Here is a 27428-nt window from a genome sequence, read left to right on the forward strand (position 1 = left end):
TGTTGTAACATGTCGGACACATAGGTTAAATGGGTAGGACAAAACTTCCAAGGATCAGATATTACCCTTACTAAACAACTGATCAGATATTACCCTTTCTAAACAGCTGATCAGAGAGAGAGAGAGCAGCTACTTATCAGCACCTGTCATCTACACGACTATTCTTAATCAAATAGAAGGGTAGCTATTACATGCGAAAGTACGGAGCATCCATAAAGCCTTATCTCAAACATAAATCTCGAACCTCCGACCCCCAGCTCGGCATGCTTACGCGTAAAAGTCACGAACCCACGTTCTACCCGCACATGTATATTAACTGCTAACAAATTAAATATGTTACAGACACTACTAGGCCTCAAGAAATAAGTGACTGTGATTTAATTAGTTATTGCATAGGTATATTACATTGCTACCAGTTGTCGAAAGAAAACATTAATAGCATCGAGACAGTGTTCTTTTTTCAAATTACTAAGACACCCGTGTTGTAATTTCTTATAGAAAACACGTGTTTACTTTCAAAATAATGACAAAAAGCTTGTTTGTTTATGGAATGTCGTGAAAAGCTATTAGAGAGCTATCTGCGCTAGCCGTCTCTGATAAGCAGCTAGTCAACACCACCCATAACTAACTTTTAAGCAACTCAACACGAATAGTCTGACCTTTACGTAATGCCCTCACAGATGAAAGGGTAGTAATGTTCGGAAAAGGGACTTTAATTTGTGACCTGGACTTTGCGAGTCGAATATCCTAACCACCAGACCATGACCAAAACGACGTAATGTACTGATGTTGAGTGCATAAGTGTAAGATGATATCGAATTACTTTTTTTACACAATTAAAAATATGTTTATGTTATTAGAAACAGATGTTGTCATCGGCTGTTGAACTTCTCTCGTAAATCAAGAAGTGTTCACAGGATCATGTTTAAATGACTTGTCTCTGCAGTTGGTGGAAAAAAATCTGGTTCATCGTTTTGTAATTATTGAAAGTAGTTCCTTACTGACCTGTATAGAACTCGCTGCACGATAAATGTTTTCAAAAACAGGGTATTTTGAAAGAGGAAAATGTACTTCATCAACTGGTAATAAGTGTACTCATTGTGAAACAATTGTATATATTATCAAAGCAGCTTATCTATGACTTCATGAAAAGGTAACTCGTCATTTGAAAGCTAAGTTTACTATAAATTACTTTGAAAGCAGTATATATATATATATATACAAGTTCATCAGTGACGAATGTTTCCACCAGGGTAATTAGTTTGTAACGGTCAAATGTTTTATTTGCCTTTAGTAACTAACTTACTGACTTCAAGATTATATTAGCAGGTTATCAGTGCAAGTAATAGAGAAAACTTATGTTAGCAGATTATCAGTGCAAGTATTAGAGAGAGATTATGTTAGCAGGTTACCAGCGAGGTTATTAGAGAGATTATGTTAGCAGGTTACCAGTGGGGTTATTAAAGACAGATTACGTTAGCAGGTTACCTGTTAGGTTATTAGAGACAGATTTTTTTAGCAGGTTACAAGTTAGGTTATTAGAGACAGATTATTTTAGCAGGTTACAAGTGAGGTTATTAGAGACAGATTATTTTAGCAGGTTACAAGTGAGGTTATTAGAGACAGATTATGTTAGCAGGTTACCAGTGAGGTTATTAGAGACATTTTATGTTAGTAGGTAACCAGTGTGGTTATTAGAGACAGATTATGTTAGCAGGTTACCAGTGAGGTTGTAGAGACAGCTTATATTAATAGGTAACCAGTGCAAGTATTAGAGACAGGTTATGTTAATAGGTAACCAGTGAGGTTATTAGAGACAGGTTATGTTAGTAGGTAACCAGTGAGTTTATTAGAAACAGGCCATGTTACCACTTTACCAGTGAGGTTATTGGAGACAGATTATGTTAGCAGGTTACCAGTGAGGTTGCTAGAGACAGATTATTTTAGCAGGTTACAAGTGAGATTATTAGAGACAGATTATGTTAGCAGGTTACCAGTGAGGTTGTTAGAGACAGGTTATGTTAGCAGGTTACCAGTGCAAGTATTAGAGACAGGTTATGTTAGCAGGTTACCAGTGAGGTTATTAGAGACAAGTTATGTTAGCAGGTCACAAGTGAGATTTATTAGAGACAGATTATGTTAGCAGGTTACCAGTGAGGTTGTTAGAGACAGGTTATGTTAGCAGGTTACCAGTGCAAGTATTAGAGACAGGTTATGTTAGCAAGTTACAAGTGAGGTTATTAGAGACAGATTATGTTAGCAGGTTACAAGTGAGGTTATTAGAGACAGATTATGTTAGCAGGTTACAAGTGAGGTTATTAGAGACAAATTATGTTAGCAGGTTACAAGTGAGGTTATTAGAGACAGGTTATGTTAGAAGGTTACCAGTGAGGTTGTTAGAGACAGGTTATGTTAGCAGGTCACCAGTGCAAGTATTAAGACAGGCAATATGTTAGCAGGTCACCAGTGAGGTTATTAGAGACAAATTATGTTAGCAGGTTACAAGTGAGATTATTAGAGACAGATTATTTTAGCAGGTTACAAGTGAGGTTATTAGAGACAGATTATGTTTAGCAGGTTACAAGTGAGGTTATTAGAGACAGATTATGTTAGCGAGTTACCAGTGAGGTTATTAGAGACAGATTATGTTAGCAGGTTACCAGTGAGGTTATTAGAGACAAATTATGCTTAGCAGGTTACAAGTGAGGTTATTAGAGACAGATTATGTTAGCAGGTTACCAGTGAGGTTATTAGAGACAAAATTATGTTAGCAGGTTACCAGTGAGGTTGTTAGAGACAGGTTATGTTAGCAGGTCACCAGCAAAGCATTAGAGACAGGTTATGTTAGCAGGTTACCAGTGAGGTTATTAGAGACAAGTATGTTATCAGGTTACAAGTGAGGTTATTAGAGACAGGCATATGTTACCACTTTACCAGTGAGGTTATTAGAGACAGATTATATTAGCATGTTACAAGTGATGTTATTAGAGGCAGGTTATGTTAGCAGGTTACCAGTGAGGTTATTAGAAAGAGATTATGTTAGCAGGTTACAAGTGATGTTATTAGAGGCAGGTCATGTTAGCATGTTACAAGTGATGTTATTAGAGGCAGGTTATGTTAGCAGGTTACCAGTGAGGTTATTAGAAAGAGATTATGTTAGCAGGTTACAAGTGATGTTATTAGAGGCAGGTCATGTTAGGAGGCTACAAGTGATGTTATTAGAGGCAGGTCATGTTAGCAGGTTACGAGTGATGTTATTAGAGACAGGTTATGTTAGCAGGTTACCAGTGTGGTTATTAGAGACAGGTTATGTTAGCAGGTTACCAGTGTGGTTATTAGAGACAGGTTATGTTAGCAGGTTACCAGTGAGGTTATTAGAAATAGGTTATGTTAGCAGGTAACCAGAGAGGTTATTAGAGACAGGTTATGTTAGCAGGTTACCAGTGAGGTTATTAAAGACAGATTATTCTAGCAGGTTACCAGTGAGGTTATTAGAAACAGGTTATTTTAGCAGGTTACCCGTGAAGGTATTAGAGACAGATTATGTAGGCAGAAAGAATGTAATATAAAAAATGAATTTAATTATTTTCGATATCATTTCAACAGCTTCTACGTTCTATACCCAAGTGTCATTATGTTAAGTTACACCGTCGCTTCCTTCAATTTACTTAGAGCACAATTACAGAAAACCATTGTAAGGCGTGAGTATTACACTATCAAATTCTCCTATAGTCCACCACTTAGTAAGCCAGCAGTATATTTACGGAGTTAGAATGTTAAAAGCCGGGATTTTATTCCCAGCAGTGGACAGAGCACAGATCGCCTATTGTGTAACTTGGCACTCAGACAAATAAACCTTATACATCAGATTTACAGTCCATTTTTTCTTTGTCTTTTCACGAATAAATGTAATGGCTATATATTCCGAAACGAAGGAAATGGAAGTTGTTTGGACGAAAAAGGTTTTACCTCTTACCATACACTCACTAGTTTGGAAGAAAACGTTTTCAAATATTGATTGACAAGACAGACAACTGACTGCATTATCATGTGTATTTGTATCATTACAATAAATAAATGTATCTAAGGCACTTCATGTATTAAGTATACACATTAAGTGTGTTAGTTCCATCTATTTATTTACGGATGCATTAAATATATAGATTACGTGTATTTGATTCATCTATTTATTTATAGATGCATTAAGTATATACATTAAGTGTATTTGATTCATCTATTTATTTACGGATGCATTAAGTATATACATTACGTGTATTTGATTCATCTATTTATTTATGGTTGCATTAAATATATACACTAAGTGTATTTCATACATCTGTTTATTTATGGACGCATTAAGTATATACATTAAGTGTATTTGATACACCTGTTTAGTTATGGACGCATTAAGTATATACATTAAGTGTATTTGATACCACTGTTTATTTATGGACGCATTAAGTATATACATTAAGTGTATTTGATACGTGTATTTATTTACGGATGCATTAAGTATATACAATAAGTGTATTTGATACATCTATTTAGTTACGGATGCATTAAGTATATGCATTAAGTGTATTTGATTCATCTATTTATTTATGGTTGCATTAAATATATACACTAAGTGTATTTCATACATCTGTTTATTTATGGACGCATTAAGTATATACATTAAGTGTATTTGATACACCTGTTTATTTATGGACGCATTAAGTGTATACATTAAGTGTATTTGATACATCTGTTTATTTATGGACGCATTAAGTATATACATTAAGTGTATTTGATACATCTATTTATTTACGGACGCATTAAGTATATACATTAAGTGTGTTTGATACATCTATTTATTTACGGACGCATTAAGTATATACATTAAGTGTGTTTGATACATCTATTTATTTACGGACGCATTAAGTATATACATTAAGTGTGTTTGATACATCTATTTATTTACGGACGCATTAAGTATATACATTAAGTGTGTTTGATACATCTATTTATTTACGGACGCATTAAGTATATACATTAAGTGTGTTTGATACATCTGTTTATTTACGGACGCATTAAGTATATACATTAAGTGTGTTTGATACATCTATTTATTTACGGATGCATTAAGTATGTACACTAAGTGTATTAGGCAAATCTATTTATGAATGCATTTTTATATGAAAATAATTTTTCAAATGTTCAGTATGAATATAGCTTGTTGTGTTAAAGAAAACAAACTTTCAAAAGACGTTGTGGACATTTTTAGGACAAGTTTTCTATAATTCCATGAATCAGATATTTTCTATCCTGTTGTTTTCTATAAGTTATATACAAAGTGAATTTTAAATAAGCTGTTTTAGTAAATTATCCAGAGACATTTTCAACAGTACAACAATAACTGCCTTGTGGGTCACGTGATCTAAGTCCTTCATAGAGTGTTTCATTATAATGTGATGGTCAATCGAGTTATTAGTTAATAAAGAGTGACTTAAAAGGTGGTGGTGAGGGGTGTTTTAACCATCACCTTGTGTTTAGTCTATCATTTTAAAATTACGGATGGCTATCATAGATTGTCTGAGTAGCTTCGTGCGAAATTAAAGAAGGAAATAGAATACTTTAAATCTTAATGATAAAAGTTTTGCCATAGTTCATTGGACAACTCAAGAAAAGAAAAACGTAAACAAAGTCAAATGACACATGTTTCTTTAGCATTCTAGAAATGAAGATATTTAGATGCTCATAACATTGAATCACTTTAGATAACAGATTCTTGTAAATATTTATATACAGTTTTTGTAATGTGTTAACAAATAAGGAAAAAAGAACAGTCGTAATTATTGTTTATACAAGTTCCGTAATGTGTTAACAAAGGGTGAAAACTGACAGTTGTAGACATTGTTTATACAAGAGTTGTAACGTGTTAACAAAGGGTGAAAACTGACAGTTGTAGACATTGTTTATACAAGAGTTGTAACGTGTTAACAAAGGGTGAAAACTGACAGTTGTAGATATTGTTTATATAAATTTTGTAATGTGTTAACAATGGGCGAAAACGGACAGTTGTAGACATTATTTATGTAATATTTGTAATGTGTCAACAAAGGGTGAAAACTGACAGCTGTATACATTGTTTATACAAGTTTCGTAATGCGTTAACAAAGGATGAAAACGGACAATTGTATATATCGTTCAAAATTATTAGTAATATATTAACAAAGGATAAAAACGGGCACAAATAAACTCCTAGTAGAAACAGACTGAGCAGTTAACTGAGAAGCAGCGCACTCCAACTTTGTTGCAATAAATAAGTTAATAACATTTGAAGTAATAAAAGCCCAGTAGTTGAGGCTAGTCTTGTACTTATAATCTTTAGAAAGGTGTTAATTAGATTACTTCATTGTAATAATTCGTGTGATTTACCTTTACCGTTGGTATCTTTATTTCAACTTTGCTTTTAACTTTTGACGTAGAACATGGAAATACTTTTATAAAGATTAAAATATAAAGATTATATGATAAGAATGGACTCATCTCGAACTTTAATTACTCCATTAACCATAATTAAATACTGAAATGGATATTTCTATCCACATTTGTACTGCTAAATAATAATACGTATCTTATAAAAAAATAAGTATAACAAAACTTTGATGAATAAGTTTCATGACTAAACGTTTCCAAAAGCTTTACGTATTTAGGATTTTACCTATGTGTGTGTTTATATATATTCAATACGGAGATACGCAGCAAATTTTTTGAAGAATATATACCATTAGAATATTTAAAATTACACTATTTATTAGAAATATTTGAAAAACTCAAAATCCAGCAAGACTGAGGATTGTGGTAAAAACACACTTGGATAAAAGAATGATAAACGTTTTAAAACGTGCTCTTAGTAAAGAGAGTAGACCTGTAATTATAACGTATTTGATTATTCCAAGACTAGGATGAAATTTACAAGTTTCAACTGCATTATATTCTTGGGAAAAAGTCTTTAAAACATTCTAACGTAGGTGTTGATTAACTATAATTTCTTTCCATGGCGAATTTTTTTTACTAATAGGGTACCTCACTCATAATACTATATTCACAGTTTTGCCCCCCAGTGTGTCAATGGTATGTCTGAGACGTTACCACCCTAAAATCCGGGTTTCGATACTCGTGGTGGGCAGAGCACAGATAGCCCATTGTGTAGCTTTGCGTTTAATTCAAAACAACAACGACTAATAGGGGATGACTTTGGATTGTATTTTATGAAGAAAATCTACACACTCAGTTATCTTAACTTTTTATACTATGAACAGTTCAAGTACGTTTTTAATTTGCAACAGTTAAACATAGTATTAAAGTATTACTTATTTCTATTCTTTCCCTCACAATTTGAGTGAAAAGTACGACTGACTTTATTGTAAATATAAACGTACAATATGTCTGAATGAAATTGTTATTCGTCAAACAAGAGAGCGAAGTGAAAATCGTATATTCTGTGCAGTATAGTTTGAAATAATTATATTTACTTAAGAACGGTATAACCAACTCGCGTGTTATGCAGAATGAAAGACTTGGTTCGTAAGTTCCTCGTGGCGAATCTCATGTAGAAACATGGCCAGAAAGAAATGAGAATGCTGGGTTTGCGTAAAGATAAATAGAAACTTACTTCGAGGCCCTGGGTGGTTTTATCTCCTGTACATTATCAAACACGTACTTTATGTTCACATTTCTTATGCTTTTTAAGTACCAGCGGCACGGCTTTCTTTACATAAAATAAGTTAATTTAAACACACGTATTGCAAACACTGCAACCATCGAATCAACCTCTAAAACTTGATGTAGAATTTAGATGCATGTATTTTAGTTCAAGTAAAGCTCCAAATTTGAACAACGCTGGGGACCGTTATGTCGGTATGAGTAATACCGACAACCACTATGTCGGTATGAGTAATACCGACAACCACTATGTCAGCTTGAGTAATACCGACAACCACTATGTCGATTTGAGTAATACCGACAACCACTATGTCGGTATGAGTAATACCGACAACCACTATGTCAGTTTGATTAACACCGACAACCATTATGTGAGTTTGAATAATACCGACAACCACTGTGTCAGTTTGAGTAAAACCGACAACCATTATGTGAGTTTGAATAATACCGACAACCAATATGGCATTGTGAGCAATACCGACAATCATTGTAATAGTCTAAGTCACAGGTTCTTTTTATAGACCAAGAGGTTAAAATAGACTTGTTTTTAGAAATCCTACTGTGATTGCGCACTCTGTTTATACAAACTCATTTGTGTACTTCGCTTAGATTTCTTTAGCAATTTATAAAATAGAAAATTTATTTAGTGACTTCTTTCGCTAGTTTGTCTTTAAATTTAATCTAGTTTTGTTAGCAGGTAATCTTTAAACAGAGTTGACATCTGTATTTGGCTGTTCTGTTTATTGTTTTGTTATATTCTTTATATTTTAAGAATATTACCTATTTATGTTTTTTACTTGATCTACTGTTTCCTTGTACTATTCTCATATTATATCATTCAATGTTACTAGTGCCTTTAACAGTTTAAAATGTTTGTTTAAAATTTTCTTCAGTTGGTTCGTATACTTCTATGTGTTCCTTCATTAACATGTTATCCCTTCTTGACACTAGTTTTGTGATCGATTAGAGGTAGCGGAATAGATTTAAAATGCTAAAATCAGGGTTTGATTCCTCCCCGAAGACAAAGCACGGACAGGTCATTGTGTACCTTTGACCAACATAACTTAGTTTCCTGGCTACAATAAACCACAACAAAACAGATAGTCACAGGAGATACATATCACAAACAATAAACCACAACAAAACAGATAATCACAGGAGATATACATCACAAGCATAATTGTAAACATTGTTTACACATTTAACTAAATAACATTTATCTAGTTTTCCTGTTACTATGTATATTCAATAAACGTGTGAACATGATATATGCAACTGTCTTAAAGCTTAGAACCTGTTACTGTTCTACGTTAGTTACGATTAGAGAACGTAAACAGTTGTTAACGTATTTCTTAAGAACATTATCGTGTCTTAGCATTCCTCTACATGCAGTTTGTCTTTTGGTACATGTTTACCCTTTGATTCCACTCCTTAGTAGAATTAACTGGCAGATATATTTGAACAACCGATCAAAGAAACGGCTTTTTTATAACGACATTTTCTCTAAGCTTATAATGTCTCTCAGACTGTCTACATTTGGTTTAAATTTCGCGCAAAGCTACAATACCAGTTGTCTTCAATAATTTTGTGAGTAATTTTTCATTGAAAAGGTTCTCGTATACAGCAACTTTATACGTAAGTTAATAAATCATTAATTAAAAGGATTTTCGAATTACAGAAACAGTAGATCCAATAACCACGTTTGTTGTTTTTTTAATTTTGCGCAAAGCTACTTGAGGGCTATCTGCGCTAGCCGTCCCTAATTTAGCATTGTAAGACTAGATTTTGTTTGCTTGTTTTGGAATTTCGCACAAAGCTACTCGAGGGCTATCTGCGCTAGTAGTCCCTAATTTAGTAGTGAAAGACTAGAGGGAAGGCAGCTAGTCATCACCACCCACCGTCAACTCTTGGGTTACTCTTTTACTAAAGAAGAGTGGAACTGATCGTAACGTGGTAACGCCCCCACAGCTGAAAGGGCGAGCACGGATGGTCAAAAGAACTGGTACCTTAGATTATAATTTTGCAGACTGGCGTAATTGTGACCACCTCTGATATTTGTGAAGCGACTTTGCTTTATACGTAATCACCAAATCATGGTCTCCCCAGATATACATCAATAAATAAGAAAGGTTTTTAGATTTTATTACGTATAAACTCGTGTGTGTATGTTTGTGACGAACGCACAAGTGTGATATTTATGACTCGTCAGCTTGATCACCAAAACACAAACAGGAACGTTTCTTACTAATTAAAATAGTCGGGAACCAGCTAAGTAATTAGATATCTACTTAAGAGAATATTTCTTTTCCTAACACTCTGTAGCTCAAGCTTTCAAATTGATACTCTGTGGCGAAACAGTTTCTTTTCTGACTGATTTAAGCCTTTAAGTATAACACAAAATTAAAGTACTTTGTCGTAATTCAAGAAATTATTTGACATCTTTATTAAAGCAAGGAAAAATAAACTCATATATAATGACGTAAATGACAACAACAGAATTGTTTGGTTTAATAAGTGCTGATTAGTAACTTGTACTAAGGTATCTAACATTACATGTTTCTTTTACAAGTTAAGGCACCACGAGAAGCATGACCCGTAGATTGACCTGTTGCGTTCGAAATAAACACCTCAATACCTCCATTCTTCTAATATTTCTCGTAAAATAAAATACCTGAATCCAGAATTAATGTAAAGTTTTTCTTATTTTCCCTACTGTATGTGATACATTTTCTAATATAAGCAACTTAGAACATATAAACCATGTAAAAGTTTTCTTCTAATCTACTGTGACGTAAGAAACTCAAAGTTTTGGTTTATGAATTTCGCGCAAAGCTACACGAGAACTATCTGCGGAAGCCGTCCCTAATTTAGCAGTGTAAGACTAGAGGTAAGACAGCTAGTCATCACCACCCACCGTGAACTCTTGGGTTACTCTTTATCAACGAATAATGGGATTGACCGTCACATTATAGCGCCCCCAAGGCTGAAAGGGCGATCTTGTTTGATGTGACTGAGATTCGAGCCCGTGACCCACAGGTTAGAAGTAGCGTGCCTTAACCACCTGGCCATGCCGGGCATAAACTCAATAAGAGAAAGTGTGTAAGATTTGTATTGGGATCTAATGGTATATAGAAATCTAGTACGGTTCACTTTAGATTGTGTTAAGATTTAGAAGATAATACTGAAAATTAATATTTTCTTGGCACCAAATCATTACGAAGAGACTCATGGCAAAATCAAGGTTTGTTATATCAGCGTAAAAATGTGAGATATCGCTCTATTAATTCATAGTTAAAATTATCTCTTCTATGTTCTACTGCTTGAAGAGAATGATCTATTGATCAACACATGTATACCGACTAATAAAATGTTTTTATTATTTTAAAATTAAATAGAACTGTTTCTTCTTCCGATTTTTCTTTTTTGGAAATTTGCTGTAAAAATTGCTTATCGATTACTTTGACAAAATGTTTAATTTTATGAATACATACTTGGAAAACTTTGTTTTAAAAATTATTGTATGTCGAGATGTGAAACCTGTTTCACACAGAGTACGTTTTGTTTTGAAAAATATCTTCATTACATTTACTATTTGTGTTCACTAAAGAGAAAGAAAAATATCATGGCAAAAATAATGTACTATATGAACACTTGCATTTTATTATTACTTCAAAGAAGCGAAGGTGTAACACAGTGCACCGAAACTTTGAATAACAAGACGAAACGTAATTCAATATTTTTTTCATAGCTTGTTTAGTCCGAGTATTCATGATGAATACTTTGGAATACATAACAACCGCCTTTTATAGAAAAACACAAGCGTAGTGGACGTCGTTTCGGAAGTGTTCCGTCTCTCGAAACGTCGTCCACTACACCTGTGCTTTTTACACTGTACTCTTGTCCTTATACAGGTTACTCTCGCACGAAATGAAACGTTGCAAGTTTATTTTTTATTTTTAGTATATTGTAATATTTTAAATTTTAAATTATGGAAGTGAATTAGTAAATTTCTTACTGCGATTTAGAAACAAACTAACAAATTTGCTACTACACTCTATCGTTTCGCTGGTGAAAAATAAATTCGGGTAAGAGAATAACTTAAAAAAAGAAGAAAATATTTAGTAACTTTACTGTGACGTCATTCTTGTCATATAAAAATTTTCATACGCGGATATTTCATTGTACCAATAAAATGTATAGTTTGGGTATTAAATGAACCGAGCGCGCTCTGTCATCTGTGTTTTTAATTGTCAAGTTTGTTCTTAAATTAGTTACAAAAAAAGCGTATAATTCCTATTATTACACAGAAGCTTTAAAAAAAAATGTTATAAGCATTATGAAACGTAATGTAAGAGAGAAGTCGACTTGGTTTTGGAAGTTAAAGCTATTAATATTATTATTGATTTGCTTCCCGGGAACTTTCCTCCGATTAGAGTTTGCTTATCGGTCACGAAGTTATGTGTTTTTTTTTCCAGACAGTGGGTTTCATCCTCTCTGCTCTACTTGAATAGTTTCTAAGTTTACTCATAAGTCTAAGTTGTAGGTCGTTATCCAGACGAGAAACAGATTCTATTCAACTAAGACACTCACGGGAAACACAAATACAATTTAGAGTATAGAAAACTTTCTGGGCTGCAGTATTTCTTTTATTATTGGTAGAATGTAAATGGTAATGCATACATATGTCTGTCAGTAGTCACGAAATGCTAGGCATAACTGGCAAGATGTCAGAATTTCTGACTTATAAGTAGATTGCATTCACTTTCCAGCTTATTGTTAAAGGATTTGAAATTTTGAAACTAAATGGATTTTACCATAACAATAATTCGACTTATTAAATATATTTAGCTATTTATATAAAAGATTAAATATGTGTTTAATCATGAACTTTAGGACAGAGCTTGTCACGAAACAAAATATGCCCAAAAGCATTGTTAATTATGTTTTCACCCTAAGTTAATTATGTTTTCACCCTATGTTAATTATGTTTTCACCCTATGTTAATTATGTTTTCACCCTATGTTAATTATGTTTTCACTCCTATGTTAATTATGTTTTCACCCTATGTTAATTATGTTTTCACTCCTATGTTAATTATGTTTTCACTCCTATGTTAATTATGTTTTCACTCCTACGTTAATTATGTTTTCACCCTATGTTAATTATGTTTTCACCCTATGTTAATTTTGTTTTCACTCCTATGTTAATTATGTTTTCACTCCTATGTTAATTATGTTTTCACTCCTATGTTAATTTTGTTTTCACTCCTATGTTAATTATATTTTCACTCCTATGTTAATTATGTTTTCACTCCTACCATGTCCTCAATTACATAGCAATGACAAACAAAAAGTATTGTTTGTTTGTTTGTTTGTTTTGAATTTCACACAAAGCTACTCGAGAGCTATCTGTGCTAGCCGTCCATAATTTAGCAGTGTAAGACTAGAGGGAAGGCCGCTAGTCATCACTACCCACCGCCAGCCCTTGGGCTACTTTTTCACCAACGAATAGTGGAATTGACCGACACATTATAACGCCCCCACGGCTGAAAAGGCGAGCATGGGTGGCGAGATGGGGATGCGAACCCGCGACCCTCAGATTACGAGTCGCACGTCTTAACACGGTTGGCCATGCCGGGTCATAGAACATGGAATAATGGAAAATACATTTTATCATTATATTTTAATTTCTTAAATAGGTATGCAGAAGACAGTATTTTCAATGAATATGTTTACTAAGCTTGTAAATTAATACTTGTCCATATTGTAAAATATTTGTGTGTAACATGATTTTTACAATTCTTGCTTTTCGAATACATAGAACACAAAAGCAGTCCAGTGGTTGTTGAAGAAATGGAAACAGTTATTCAATTTATGTGGATGTTTTCAAACTTATTTTGAGTATTATTGAAAATTCAACAAATCATATAGCTTTGTATTACCTTAGAAGGAAAATATATCAGTACTGATGTAGGGAAGAGACTTAATGTAGGGTTTGGTTTCTGGTTCAGTTGTCGTGAACTATGGTAGAAAATTGATTGGTCAGCGAAGCAGATCCTAATTCTGGAAATAACAAAATAAATCTGTGTGTTATAGCAGAATATCTGTCTTGAAATTCTTATGTCATGATCTATACATAATGTTTATCTTTCTGAGTTAGAAATATTCTTTTAAAAGTTTTGAGTATCTTATTTATACAATATATTTTTGTATTTGCCTTACGTATCTAAGTATCTTACTTGTAGCGCACATATTTCTTAAAATGTTGTATATATTTAGATATAGTATTCGACTTCTAGCAAATAAAAAATATAAGATTGTTTTAACTAATTTGAATATATAAAAGTTTAAATGTATTATTTTTTATGTGATTATTATTACTAGCTATGCTATCATTCCGTGAATTTATATTATCAAAATCTGAAGTTTAACAAGAACTAAATAGATATACAAAAATCGTTGAACTTTACAAACATTGCTTAAAGTTTATATTAGGACAAGTTAAAACTCGATTATTGGTGCTTAAATTTGACGATTAGTATTGGTACATATATATTAACAACTTTTATGAATAATCTATACTACTTGAGATTATGGTAATATAATGCTTTACCAAGTTATGTATATGCTAACACATTAATGTGGCGCCGCCAACGACAAATTTAGAACTACACATCTGGTTCATAGTGAATTGTGAACCCGGCAGGTGATCCTAGCACTAAGGGTGGTCTTATCGCAGAATATCATGTCACGGGCCTTTACTTGGAAATTATGTGAATAAAATGTCCTTAAACGATGTTAAGTCTACAAACAAACCATTTCTTGGAAAGAAGTCGAGATTTTTTACCAGGGAACAGAAAACCTCGCATATCATTGCACTTAAGTTAGTAACGGATTCAAACCTCCATTAGAAACCAGCTCAAGGTACTTCCTCATGGGAAAATGAAAGCGAACCTTTCACCACAAAATTCTATTTCAATAAAATTGGTCATTCTTTTTGTGGTACCTTATAAAGATGATAAGGAGGTGTTTAAAGTTCAGAGTTGTCTCGAAAAGAGAAATCACACAAACACACAGAAATAAAATCCCCGAATCACAATAAAACCGTTCGACCAATATTTTCCTAGCTCGTAAAATGCAACCCTTGTGCAAGATCTCTGAATTATGCATTAATGATGCATACCATATGGGAAGAGTTACTCGAGGGTTATCTGCTCTAGTCGTCCGTAATTTAGCAGTGTAAAATTAGAGGAGAGCAGCAGATCATCACCACCCACCGCCAACTCTTGGGCTACTCTTTTACCAACGAATAGTTGGATTAATCGGCCGTGATAACGCCCCCACGGCTGGAAGGGCAAGCATGTTTGGTGTGAGGGTGATTCAAACCCGCAACCACATTATTAAAGCTGTTCCGACCGTATTTGTAAAACAATTTTTCAGTCACATTATTAAAGCTATTCCGACCGTATTTGTAAAACAATTTTTCAGTCACATTATTAAAGTTATTCCGACCGTATTTGTAAAACAATTTTTCAGTCACATTATTAAAGTTATTCCGACCGTATTTGTAAAACAATTTTTCAGTCACATTATTAAAGCTATTCCGACCGTATTTGTAAAAAAATTTTCAGTCACATTATTAAAGTTATTCCGACCGTATTTGTAAAACAATTTTTCAGTCACATTATTAAATTTATTCCGACCGTATTTGTAAATCAATTTTTCAGTCACATTATTAAAGTTATTCCGACCGTATTTGTAAAACAATTTTTTCAGTCACATTATTAAAGCTGTTCCGACCGTATTTGTAAGACAATTTTTCAGTCACATTATTAAAGTTATTCCGACCGTATTTGTAAAACAATTTTTCAGTCACATTATTAAAGTTATTCCGACCGTATTTGTAAAACAATTTTGTGCAAAAAACGTTCTTATGAAATGTTTCAACACACCCTGGCTAGATTTTGATTTACGTTGAGCTGGCTTCGCCTGTGCATATTAGTGAAATGCAATCATAATTCGTTTTTTGACAAGTAATTTCATACGTTGTTGACCGTGTGCTTAATTAGATCGATGATGTAGGCGGAAGTTAAATGAAATTGAAGATACTCACATAAATATGAAAGTATACCGTATTGGATCTAATTGTTGTGTGGGAAACGTATTATACGAGCAATGAGTTAATATGCTGATTTAATGGTAGAGTAAAATTTAATTAGTTTTGTTCTGACTAGGATTTACTATATTTATAGGTAGAGAGTATACTGTCACGAACTTCGTGGGTAACAACGCTATTCTGCCTTGTGAAGTAGACGTGGACACTTGCGGAAGAGTCTATTTCATCACGTGGACCAAAAACGTCTCTAACGATTGGGAGAGAGTGTACTTGTATAGTGAAAATTTCGAAACGGCTCTAGGAGATTTTACAAATCCCTTTCGTGCTAGCTTTAAGCTGCAGAATGACTCCGCGTTTTTGAAAATCCACTCTTTACTCTACGAGGACGAAGGCGTATACAAATGTGACGTCACTTACGTTAGAGGAAAATGTCCGTCGCTGTCCTTTATTAAGCTGAATACATTAGGTAAGTAAGCGAGTTTTAACTTTTATTAAGCTGAATACATTAAGTAAGTAAGCGAGTTTTGACTTTTATTAAGCTGAATACATTAGGTGCCACCCAGTGGCTCAGCGGTATGTCTGCGGACTTCCACGCTAAAATCCGAGTTTCGATACTCGTGGTGGGCAGAGCACCGATAGCCCATTGTGTAGCTTTGTGCTTAATTTAAAACAACAACAATACATTAGGTAAGTAAGCGAGTTTTAACTTTATTAAGCTGAACACATTAGGTAAGTAAGCGAGTTTTAACTTTGCCAAATGTAAATAAATTAAACCAGTAATTGAAACAAAACTTATCAAGGATAGAAAATTCCTTCTTTTTCAACAAAGTTAAATTTTGAACAGGATTAGTGGACACCGGATCAGCGATCCAGATTTGTTTCTATTTATTTTTGACTTAGTTAGAAATAGCATTTTTTAAAAACTTTGTATGGTGACTGGTTAACTGTTGTTAGTAAGAATGGAAAACTTTGTATGGTGGCTGGTAAACTGTTTTCAGTAAGAATGGAAAAACTTTGTATGGTGACTGGTAAACTGTTGTCAGTAAGAATGGAAAAAAAACTTTGTATGGTGACTGGTAAACTGTTGTCAGTAAAAATGGAAAAACTTTGTATGGTGACTGGTAAACTGTTGTCAGTAAGAATGAAAAAAACTTTATATGGTGACTGGTAAACTGTTGTCAGTAAGAATGGAAAAAACTTTGTATGGTGACTGGTAAACTGTTGTCAGTAAGAATGGAAAAAAACTTTGTATGATGTCTGGTAAACTGTTGTCAGTAAGAATGGAAAAAACTTTGTATGGTGACTGATAAACTGTTGTCAGTAAGAATGGAAAAAAACTTTGTATGATGTCTGGTGAACTGTTGTCAGTAAGAATGGAAAAAACTTTGTATGATGTCTGGTAAACTGTTGTCAGTAAGAATGGAAAAAAACTTTGTATGATGTCTGGTAAACTGTTGTCAGTAAGAATGGAAAAAAACTTTGTATGGTGACTGATAAACTGTTGTCAGTAAGAATGGAAAAAACTTTGTATGATGTCTGGTAAACTGTTGTCAGTAAGAATGAAAAAAACTTTGTATGATGTCTGGTAAACTGTTGTCAGTAAGAATGGAAAAAAACTTTGTATGATGTCTGGTAAACTGTTGTCAGTAAGAATGGAAAAAACTTTGTATGGTGACTGATAAACTGTTGTCAGTAAGAATGGAAAAAACTTTGTATGATGTCTGGTGAACTGTTGTCAGTAAGAATGGAAAAAAACTTTGTATGGTGACTGATAAACTGTTGTCAGTAAGAATGGAAAAAACTTTGTATGATGTCTGGTAAACTGTTGTCAGTAAGAATGGAAAAAACTTTGTATGGTGACTGATAAACTGTTGTCAGTAAGAATGGAAAAAAAAACTTTGTATGATGTCTGGTGAACTGTTGTCAGTAAGAATGGAAAAAAAACTTTGTATGGTGACTGGTAAACTGTTGTCAGTAAGAATGGAAAAAACTTTGTATGATGTCTGGTAAACTGTTGTCAGTAAGAATGGAAAAACTTTGTATGATGTCTGGTAAACTGTTGTCAGTAAGAATGGAAAAAAACTTTGTATGATGTCTGGTAAACTGTTGTCAGTAAGAATGGAAAAAACTTTGTATGGTGACTGATAAACTGTTGTCAGTAAGAATGGAAAAAACTTTGTATGATGTCTGGTGAACTGTTGTCAGTAAGAATGGAAAAAAACTTTGTATGGTGACTGGTAAACTGTTGTCAGTAAGAATGGAAAAAACTTTGTATGGTGACTGGTAAACTGTTGTCAGTAAGAATGGAAAAAACTTTGTATGATGTCTGGTAAACTGTTGTCAGTAAGAATGGAAAAAACTTTGTATGATGTCTGGTAAACTGTTGTCAGTAAGAATGGAAAAAAACTTTGTATGGTGACTGATAAACTGTTGTCAGTAAGAATGGAAAAAACTTTGTATGATGTCTGGTAAACTGTTGTCAGTAAGAATGGAAAAAACTTTGTATGATGTCTGGTAAACTCTTGTCAGTAAGAATGGAAAAAAACTTTGTATGATGTCTGGTAAACTGTTGTCAGTAAGAATGGAAAAAACTTTGTATGGTGACTGATAAACTGTTGTCAGTAAGAATGGAAAAAAAACTTTGTATGATGTCTGGTAAACTGTTGTCAGTAAGAATGGAAAAAACTTTGTATGGTGACTGATAAACTGTTGTCAGTAAGAATGGAAAAAAACTTTGTATGATGTCTGGTAAACTCTTGTCAGTAAGAATGGAAAAAAACTTTGTATGATGTCTGGTAAACTGTTGTCAGTAAGAATGGAAAAAACTTTGTATGGTGACTGATAAACTGTTGTCAGTAAGAATGGAAAAAAAACTTTGTATGATGTCTGGTGAACTGTTGTCAGTAAGAATGGAAAAACTTTGTATGATGTCTGGTGAACTGTTGTCAGTAAGGAATGGAAAAACTTTGTATGATCTCTGGTAAACTGTTGTCAGTAAGAATGGAAAAAACTTTGTATGATGTCTGGTAAACTGTTGTCAGTAAGAATGGAAAAAACTTTGTATGATCTCTGGTAAACTGTTGTCAGTAAGAATGGAAAAACTTTGTATGATGTCTGGTGAACTGTTGTCAGTAAGAATGGAAAAACTTTGTATGATCTCTGGTAAACTGTTGTCAGTAAGAATGGAAAAAACTTTGTATGATGTCTGGTAAACTGTTGTCAGTAAGAATGGAAAAACTTTGTATGATGACTGGTAAACTGTTGTCAGTAAGAATGGAAAAACTTTGTATGATGTCTGGTAAACTGTTGTCAGTAAGAATGGAAAAACTTTGTATGATGTCTGGTAAACTGTTGTCAGTAAGAATGGAAAAAACTTTGTATGATCTCTGGTAAACTGTTGTCAGTAAGAATGGAAAAAACTTTGTATGATGTCTGGTAAACTGTTGTCAGTAAGAATGGAAAAAACTTTGTATGATGTCTGGTAAACTGTTGTCAGTAAGAATGGAAAAAAATGTCTGGTAAACTTTGTATGATGTCTGGTAAACTGTTGTCAGTAAGAATGGAAAAAACTTTGTATGATCTCTGGTAAACTGTTGTCAGTAAGAATGGAAAAAAACTTTGTATGATGTCTGGTAAACTGTTGTCAGTAAGAATGGAAAAAACTTTGTATGGTGACTGGTAAACTGTTGTCAGTAAGAATGGAAAAAACTTTGTATGGTGACTGGTAAACTGTTGTCAGTAAGAATGGAAAAAACTTTGTATGGTGACTGGTAAACTGTTGTCAGTAAGAATGGAAAAAAACTTTGTATGATCTCTGGTAAACTGTTGTCAGTAAGAATGGAAAAAACTTTGTATGGTGACTGGTAAACTGTTGTCAGTAAGAATGGAAAAACTTTGTATGGTGACTGGTAAACTGTTGTCAGTAAGAATGGAAAAAACTTTGTATGGTGACTGGTAAACTGTTGTCAGTAAGAATGGAAAAAAACTTTGTATGATGTCTGGTAAACTGTTGTCAGTAAGAATGGAAAAAACTTTGTATGGTGACTGGTAAACTGTTGTCAGTAAGAATGGAAAAACTTTGTATGGTGACTGGTAAACTGTTGTCAGTAAGAATGGAAAAACTTTGTATGGTGACTGGTAAACTGTTGTCAGTAAGAATGGAAAAAACTTTGTATGATCTCTGGTAAACTGTTGTCAGTAAGAATGGAAAAAACTTTGTATGGTGACTGGTAAACTGTTGTCAGTAAGAATGGAAAAAACTTTGTATGATGTCTGGTAAACTGTTGTCAGTAAGAATGGAAAAAACTTTGTATGATCTCTGGTAAACTGTTGTCAGTAAGAATGGAAAAAACTTTGTATGATGTCTGGTAAACTGTTGTCAGTAAGAATGGAAAAAACTTTGTATGGTGACTGGTAAACTGTTGTCAGTAAGAATGGAAAAACTTTGTATGGTGACTGGTAAACTGTTGTCAGTAAGAATGGAAAAAACTTTGTATGGTGACTGGTAAACTGTTGTCAGTAAGAATGGAAAAAACTTTGTATGATCTCTGGTAAACTGTTGTCAGTAAGAATGGAAAAAACTTTGTATGGTGACTGGTAAACTGTTGTCAGTAAGAATGGAAAAAACTTTGTATGGTGACTGGTAAACTGTTGTCAGTAAGAATGGAAAAAAACTTTGTATGGTGACTGGTAAACTGTTGTCAGTAAGAATGGAAAAAACTTTGTATGATGTCTGGTAAACTGTTGTCAGTAAGAATGGAAAAAACTTTGTATGGTGACTGGTAAACTGTTGTCAGTAAGAATGGAAAAAACTTTGTATGATGACTGGTAAACTGTTGTCAGTAAGAATGGAAAAAAACTTTGTATGATGTCTGGTAAACTGTTGTCAGTAAGAATGGAAAAAACTTTGTATGGTGACTGGTAAACTGTTGTCAGTAAGAATGGAAAAAAACTTTGTATGATGTGTTGTCAGTAAGAATGGAAAAAAAACTGGTAAACTGTTGTCAGTAAGAATGGAAAAAACTTTGTATGATGTCTGGTGAACTGTTGTCAGTAAGAATGGAAAAAACTTTGTATGATCTCTGGTAAACTGTTGTCAGTAAGAATGGAAAAAACTTTGTATGGTGACTGGTAAACTGTTGTCAGTAAGAATGGAAAAAACTTTGTATGGTGACTGGTAAACTGTTGTCAGTAAGAATGGAAAAAACTTTGTATGATGACTGGTAAACTGTTGTCAGTAAGAATGGAAAAAACTTTGTATGGTGACTGGTAAACTGTTGTCAGTAAGAATGGAAAAAACTTTGTATGGTGACTGGTAAACTGTTGTCAGTAAGAATGGAAAAAAACTTTGTATGATGTCTGGTAAACTGTTGTCCGTAAGAATGGAAAAAAACTTTGTATGATGTCTGGTAAACTGTTGTCAGTAAGAATGGAAAAAACTTTGTATGGTGACTGGTAAACTGTTGTCAGTAAGAATGGAAAAAAACTTTGTATGATGTCTGGTAAACTGTTGTCAGTAAGAATGGAAAAAAACTTTATATGGTGACTGATAAACTGTTGTCAACGAGATTGGAAAACTTTCATAAGCTTAGTTCCATACCTTCTACTTGTTCTCTCAAGAACTCTGAGTAATTCATGCATAAGTTAAAATTGTGCTTAATTTTATCTAAATATTTTTCAAGCACTTTAGTCTAAAGAAATGGCAGATACCTAGCAGCACCGGCCGTTCATTCTCACACTACACTTGTGTGATTTGAATAATGGGATTTGATTGTCTTTCGATAACTCACCCATGACCTGAAAGTGCGGGGTGTACATAACAACAAAGGTTCATGAGCCATGAATCTTTGTATTAATAGTTCAGATATGATAATAACTCATTTATTACCATCTCTGAATGTAGAGAGAGTAATTTTAAAATATTATTTAAATTTACTCTCTATCGTTAATTTTGATAGTTTTATTAATTACGAGTTCTTCCAATGAACGTGGTACAAAAATACATTTCTAGACGTTGACAACAATTCGCCGAAACGGTCTGGTAGTTAAGTACATTAACTGAAACGTGATACATTACAAATAATTATAATTAACAACAAGAGTAAAGTTCGTATTATTTAATGAATATATAAATTATGTTGAAACAAAAACAGCCATGAAATAAAATACATGAAAATAAAGTAATCACAAAATATATGTTCATATAATAACATTATTTTATTGTTTATCAGTTAGTATAGAAAATACTAATAGTTATTACTGCCCTAAATGTTTAATCTGTCATGATCCCTGTATATTAATTTTACTAAACGAGATTAGGTTTAGCAGTGGCTGAAATGTATAATATTGCTACGCACTATTTTAATATAAAACGCTAAACGAGATTAGGTTTAGCAGTGGCTGAAATGTATAATATTGCTACGCACTATTTTAATACAAAACGCTAAACGAGATTAGGTTTAGCAGAGGCTGAAATGCATAATATTGCTACGCACTATTTTAATATTAAATACTAATCAAAACTAGGTTTAGCAGTGGCTGAAATGCATAATATTGCTATGCACTATTTTAATATTAAATACTAATCAAAATTAGGTTTAGCAGTGGCTGAAATGCATAATATTGCTACGCACTATTTTAATATTAAATACTAATCAAAATTAGGTTTAGCAGTGGCTGAAATGCATAATATTGCTACGCACTATTTTAATATTAAATACTAATCAAAATTAGGTTTAGCAGTGGCTGAAATGCATAATATTGCTACGCACTATTTTAATATTAAACACTATCGTCATCAGTGTTTCTCTTTTTATTATTACACTATTTGGCAAATATCTTTCAATCTGAAAACAAGGACAGAGACCGAAGGGTTATGTAGGTATTAGAAATATAAAAATATTAGAAATCGTTTCTTCACACCTTCCTATCGAATTATTGAGTAGATACTTCTAGACTTGTTATTTACGTTATAAATTGATGTAATATTAATTGTATGTTAGTTTAAAGTAAAGGTTAATATAAATTTATTTCAGAACTTGACTTATCTGTTGAAAACAATATAACTGCTCTTTGAAAGGAATTAGTATGTGTGTTTTCTGACAGCAAAGCTACATCGGGGTACCTACTGAGTTTACAGTGGGAAATCGAATCCCTTATTTTAGTGTTGTAAATCTCTAGACTTACTGCTGTACTTGCGGGAAACGGAAGGAATAAGACTGCTTGTAGTAAACACTTCATAGCCAAAGTGTTGTCTGGTTAAAAACAAAGGCATCAAACCGTATTCGTATGTATAGAGTTTGTTTGTTATGTTTATGCGCAACATAAACAAGAGTTATCTCCTTAGTCATCCATAAACGTGAAATGAGAGCTTAAAGAAAAGGCGCTGAGAAATATACGATATACCAAAGGTGCGATTTTGGAGGTGACGAGACGCGAACCATGAAACCTAAGCTCCACAGTCCGTCGTGTTAACTCTTTGTTAGAAATCCAGTTACTTACAAAGGAGAACGAATATTGGAAAACGTAAGTAATAACAAGTATTTATAAAGAAACAGTCAATATCTTTGTTTGTTTGTTTTCTGAATTTCGCGCATAGCTACATGAGAGTTATTTGCGCTAACCGTCCCTAATTTAGCGTTGTAAGACTAGAGAGAAGACAGCTAGTCATCACCGCCTACCGCCAACTCTTGGGATACTCTTTTACCAATAAATAGTGGTATGGACCGTCACATTATAACGCCTTCACGGCTGAAAACATGTTTGGTGTGACGGGGATTCGGACCCGCGACCATCATATTACAATATCATTACAACCAGAGTTTCTAATGTATATTTAATGAGAGATAGATATGTTCTAAACAGGTATGGAGACATTAAACAACAAGGATGAGGTAACAACACACATCAGATATCGAAAATATGTATGAAACCTAATATATCATTCAGTTACAAGTATTTCTGAGCCATACCGGTTTCGGATGATTACAAGCAACATCAGTAACAACGTTGGATAACAATAAGTCCAAACACGAACCGTATGTAATATGAATGGTGTTATTAGTTATAATTTACTTACGGAAATGAGGCTATAATTATATGGAACCTGATGAATATATATGAACTTATATTACCAGGTTATTATTTTGAATTATTTAGAAAATATGTTGTTTAAGATATTAATCATGAATGTGAACTCATTCAGTTCACTCACTTCTTATCTCTGGGTTATGATAAACCTGTACCTTGGGGAAATCATTTTGTCGATGTCTTAGCTAATGGAAATACAAGATATCTTAATTGCTCAGAAAATCGGTTTAGATTACAGTGTTTGTTTATGAATTGCAATTTGTTAGTGTATTCGTGATTCTGTAATTCTTTGACCCAAGAATTATTTTTATTGCATGAAATCCAACGAAACTATAAATATTTTCAAACGATCTAACGGTCTTTGTGACCTGATATCTACGAGTTATTTGTAGATAATGATAGATACGCTAAAGCATCGTTCCAAATAACTTTCTCAACTAATAGGAATTGTGAGATTCAAAAACACCATCGTAGTTTGTTTATTATAAGAAAGTAAATAAATTTGATCGTTGAAAAGTATTACAACTGAAATACAGTTCTAACGTAGATTGGCCCTATGCTAGAGCTCTGGATTTCACAATACTTCCAGTACTTTATTATGTGGGTAGGTTATAAGAGTGACAATTAATCCATTAGCGTAGAGGATGGGTGCTAGAGTGTTCATGACTGCCTGCTTTCCCTCTAGTCAATAGTTCATAATTAGGGACTGCAACGTAAGTACAATATACAAATACATTTAATCAACAGTTCAGAATTGGGGTCTGCGACGAAAGTACGATATATAAATACAGTTGGAAATATATCTGACACCGCAGCGAACATAAGACTGGGAAAAACATACAAAACTAAATTAAGTATTAGGTTGTCCAGAAATAAATGTCGATTTTGAACTGCAAAGTTTGGGAAAGTATAAACCAGTGTTGTAAGTCATGCTTTAACCAAAGTTTGTTTCAACACACTTTGCCAACGTCTAACGACGCTGTTTAAGCCCCTGCTGAAAAAATCAAAATTTCTATGGTCAATGAACTCCCTGAAAGCTTCTTCTGCAGCTACCTGGTTTTGAAAGTGTTTATTGTTAAAAAAGTTGTCAAAGTGCTTGAGAAAATGAAAATTTGTGAGGGAAAGGTATGGGGTGTGAGGTAGATGAGGCAGAATCTCGATTCCCAATTCGTTTAATTTTTGGAGCGTCATCCTTGACAGGTCTCATAACGCCAGTTTTGTTGATCTTCAGTCAGTTCATGTGGAACTCACTTATCCAACTTTATCGTCTTTTTAATCACACGCAAGTGGTTGGCAATGGTTGATTCGCTTGTGCCTTGCTTTTCTACAAGCTCACTTGCTGTTATGCGAGGGTCTGTCTCAACTGCTTCCATTAATGTGTTTTCATCTAGGGATGGCTCCCTTTCGCAATCTTCGTGGTCTTCAGGTCTTTCATCTCCAGGTCGAAACCTTTGGAACCAACGCTGAACTGTACGTTCAGTAACAGATCCATGGTCGAATGCCTGGTTGACGTTCCGTATAGTTCAAGTAGCTATTCGTCCAAGTTTGAAGTCATAGAGAAAAATCAGACGAAAGTCCTTCTTGTCCATGCTGCCTTGAGGGTTGTGAAATTTACTCTGAGTAGAGTTGAAACAGCATGTTTCATGTTTTATTTATTAGAGAATTTCATGAAAATTCATGTTAAATTCGTGAAATAAGTTTCATGTTTTATCTATTAGAGGATTTTTCGTTTCATGTTAAATTCGTGAAATAAGTTTCATGTTTTATCTATTAGAGGATTTTTCGTTTACCATGAAATATCGAATGAAGATATAATTAAAACTCTATTTAACAAACTTTATATCCCTTTAAAACTGTGGATCATGCTTTAAGTCTTTCATTGGTCTTTATTGTATTAACATACTTATATCTTAATGACAGTAGTTTTAGTGTAATACATGCTACTTGGCTCAGAACTGAAATACATAACGCCTACTTTCAAACATATGCTTCGCTTTGCTGTCATAATTTATTCTATCCAAAACAGATGGTTAGATATATATGTGTGTGTGTGTGTAAGTGTAGCTGGTTAGGACTGCGTGCATTGGATCTCCATTCTATATATTATATTCATTTTAGGTACAATTTATTACTAACATTTTTCAATATTAAAGTCACAAAACTATTCCAAATTTATGTACGTGTGCGATTTCATTTACTCACCCAAGTCATTTGAAAATCCTAATGTTGGGATTTTACGACCTGTAATATCGATATAATATTACAAACAAATTGCCTTTTAAGACAAGAAGTAAAGTCATAACGTGTTTCATTTATGTAACTTATCCCATTTGATTTTAGAGATAATTTTTCAACAGCAAATAACCAGTGTAGTTTTCATTCAGATAAGATTACAACACTTACTGTCAAACGTTAGGCAATTTTATTTAATTTTTAATTAAATAAAGAACCTATGAGAGAAAAAAAATGTTATTCGTCAAAATACTTCTTTTATTGAATTTAATACTAGTTTAGCTTTTGTCTATAAGTTTTTCATTATGATTTTAAAAGTTTCAGGTACACGACCCTTATACTAAACAACAGTCATCTTATTTCTTCTAAGTTATTGTCGTTAATAAGAAAAAATCACGTTCGCAAATATTTGGTATTTTGAAAATTTTCAATTGAAAGCGTGAGTTTACGAATTTACAATCAAACCTTGATACCACAGTACATTAGTAAATATTTATTAATTACTTCATATTTATTATTAATGTTATGCATATGTCGAATATGTGTAATAACAATGAACCAATAACCCTATATAACTGTGCTGTATCTAACAATAACAATGAGTCAAAAAACCTTATATAACTGTGTTATGTCTACCAATAACAATGAGTCAAAAAACCCTATATAACTGTGCTGTATCTAACAATAACAACGAATCAAATAACCTTATATAACTGTGTTATGTCTACCAATAACAATGAGCCAAATAACCCTATATAACTGTGCTGTATCTAACAATAACAACGAGTCAAATAGCCCTATATAACTGTGTTATGTCTACCAATAACAATGAGTCAAAAAACCCTATATAACTGTGCTGTATCTAACAATAACAACGAGTCAAATAACCTTATATAACTGTGTTATGTCTAACAATAACAACGAGTCAAATAACCTTATATAACTGTGCTGTATCTAACAATAACAATGAGCCAAATAACCCTATATAACTGTGTTATGTCTACCAATAACAATGAGTCAAAAAACCCTATATAACTGTGCTGTATCTAACAATAACAACGAATCAAATAACCTTATATAACTGTGTTATGTCTACCAATAACAATGAGCCAAATAACCCTATATAACTGTGCTGTATCTAACAATAACAACGAGTCAAATAGCCCTATATAACTGTGTTATGTCTACCAATAACAATGAGTCAAAAAACCCTATATAACTGTGCTGTATCTAACAATAACAACGAGTCAAATAACCTTATATAACTGTGTTATGTCTACCAATAA

General features: G+C 33.1%; 1 pseudogene across 1 annotated transcript in view; it reads left to right on the forward strand.

Moving 5' to 3' along the window:
• The first annotated feature begins 2966 nt into the window (after positions 1 to 2966).
• LOC143235631 (hemicentin-2-like) overlaps positions 2967 to 27428 on the forward strand; it is a 133220-nt pseudogene continuing 108758 nt past the window's right edge. The window contains exons 1-3 of the transcript XR_013019341.1: positions 2967 to 3397; positions 7856 to 8022; positions 15941 to 16288. The product of XR_013019341.1 is annotated as a hemicentin-2-like (transcript). The remainder of the gene's footprint in view (positions 3398 to 7855; positions 8023 to 15940; positions 16289 to 27428) is intronic.

Source organism: Tachypleus tridentatus, chromosome 12, assembly GCF_004210375.1.
Source record: "Tachypleus tridentatus isolate NWPU-2018 chromosome 12, ASM421037v1, whole genome shotgun sequence".
In the NCBI taxonomy this organism is placed as follows: Eukaryota; Metazoa; Arthropoda; class Merostomata; order Xiphosura; family Limulidae; genus Tachypleus; species Tachypleus tridentatus.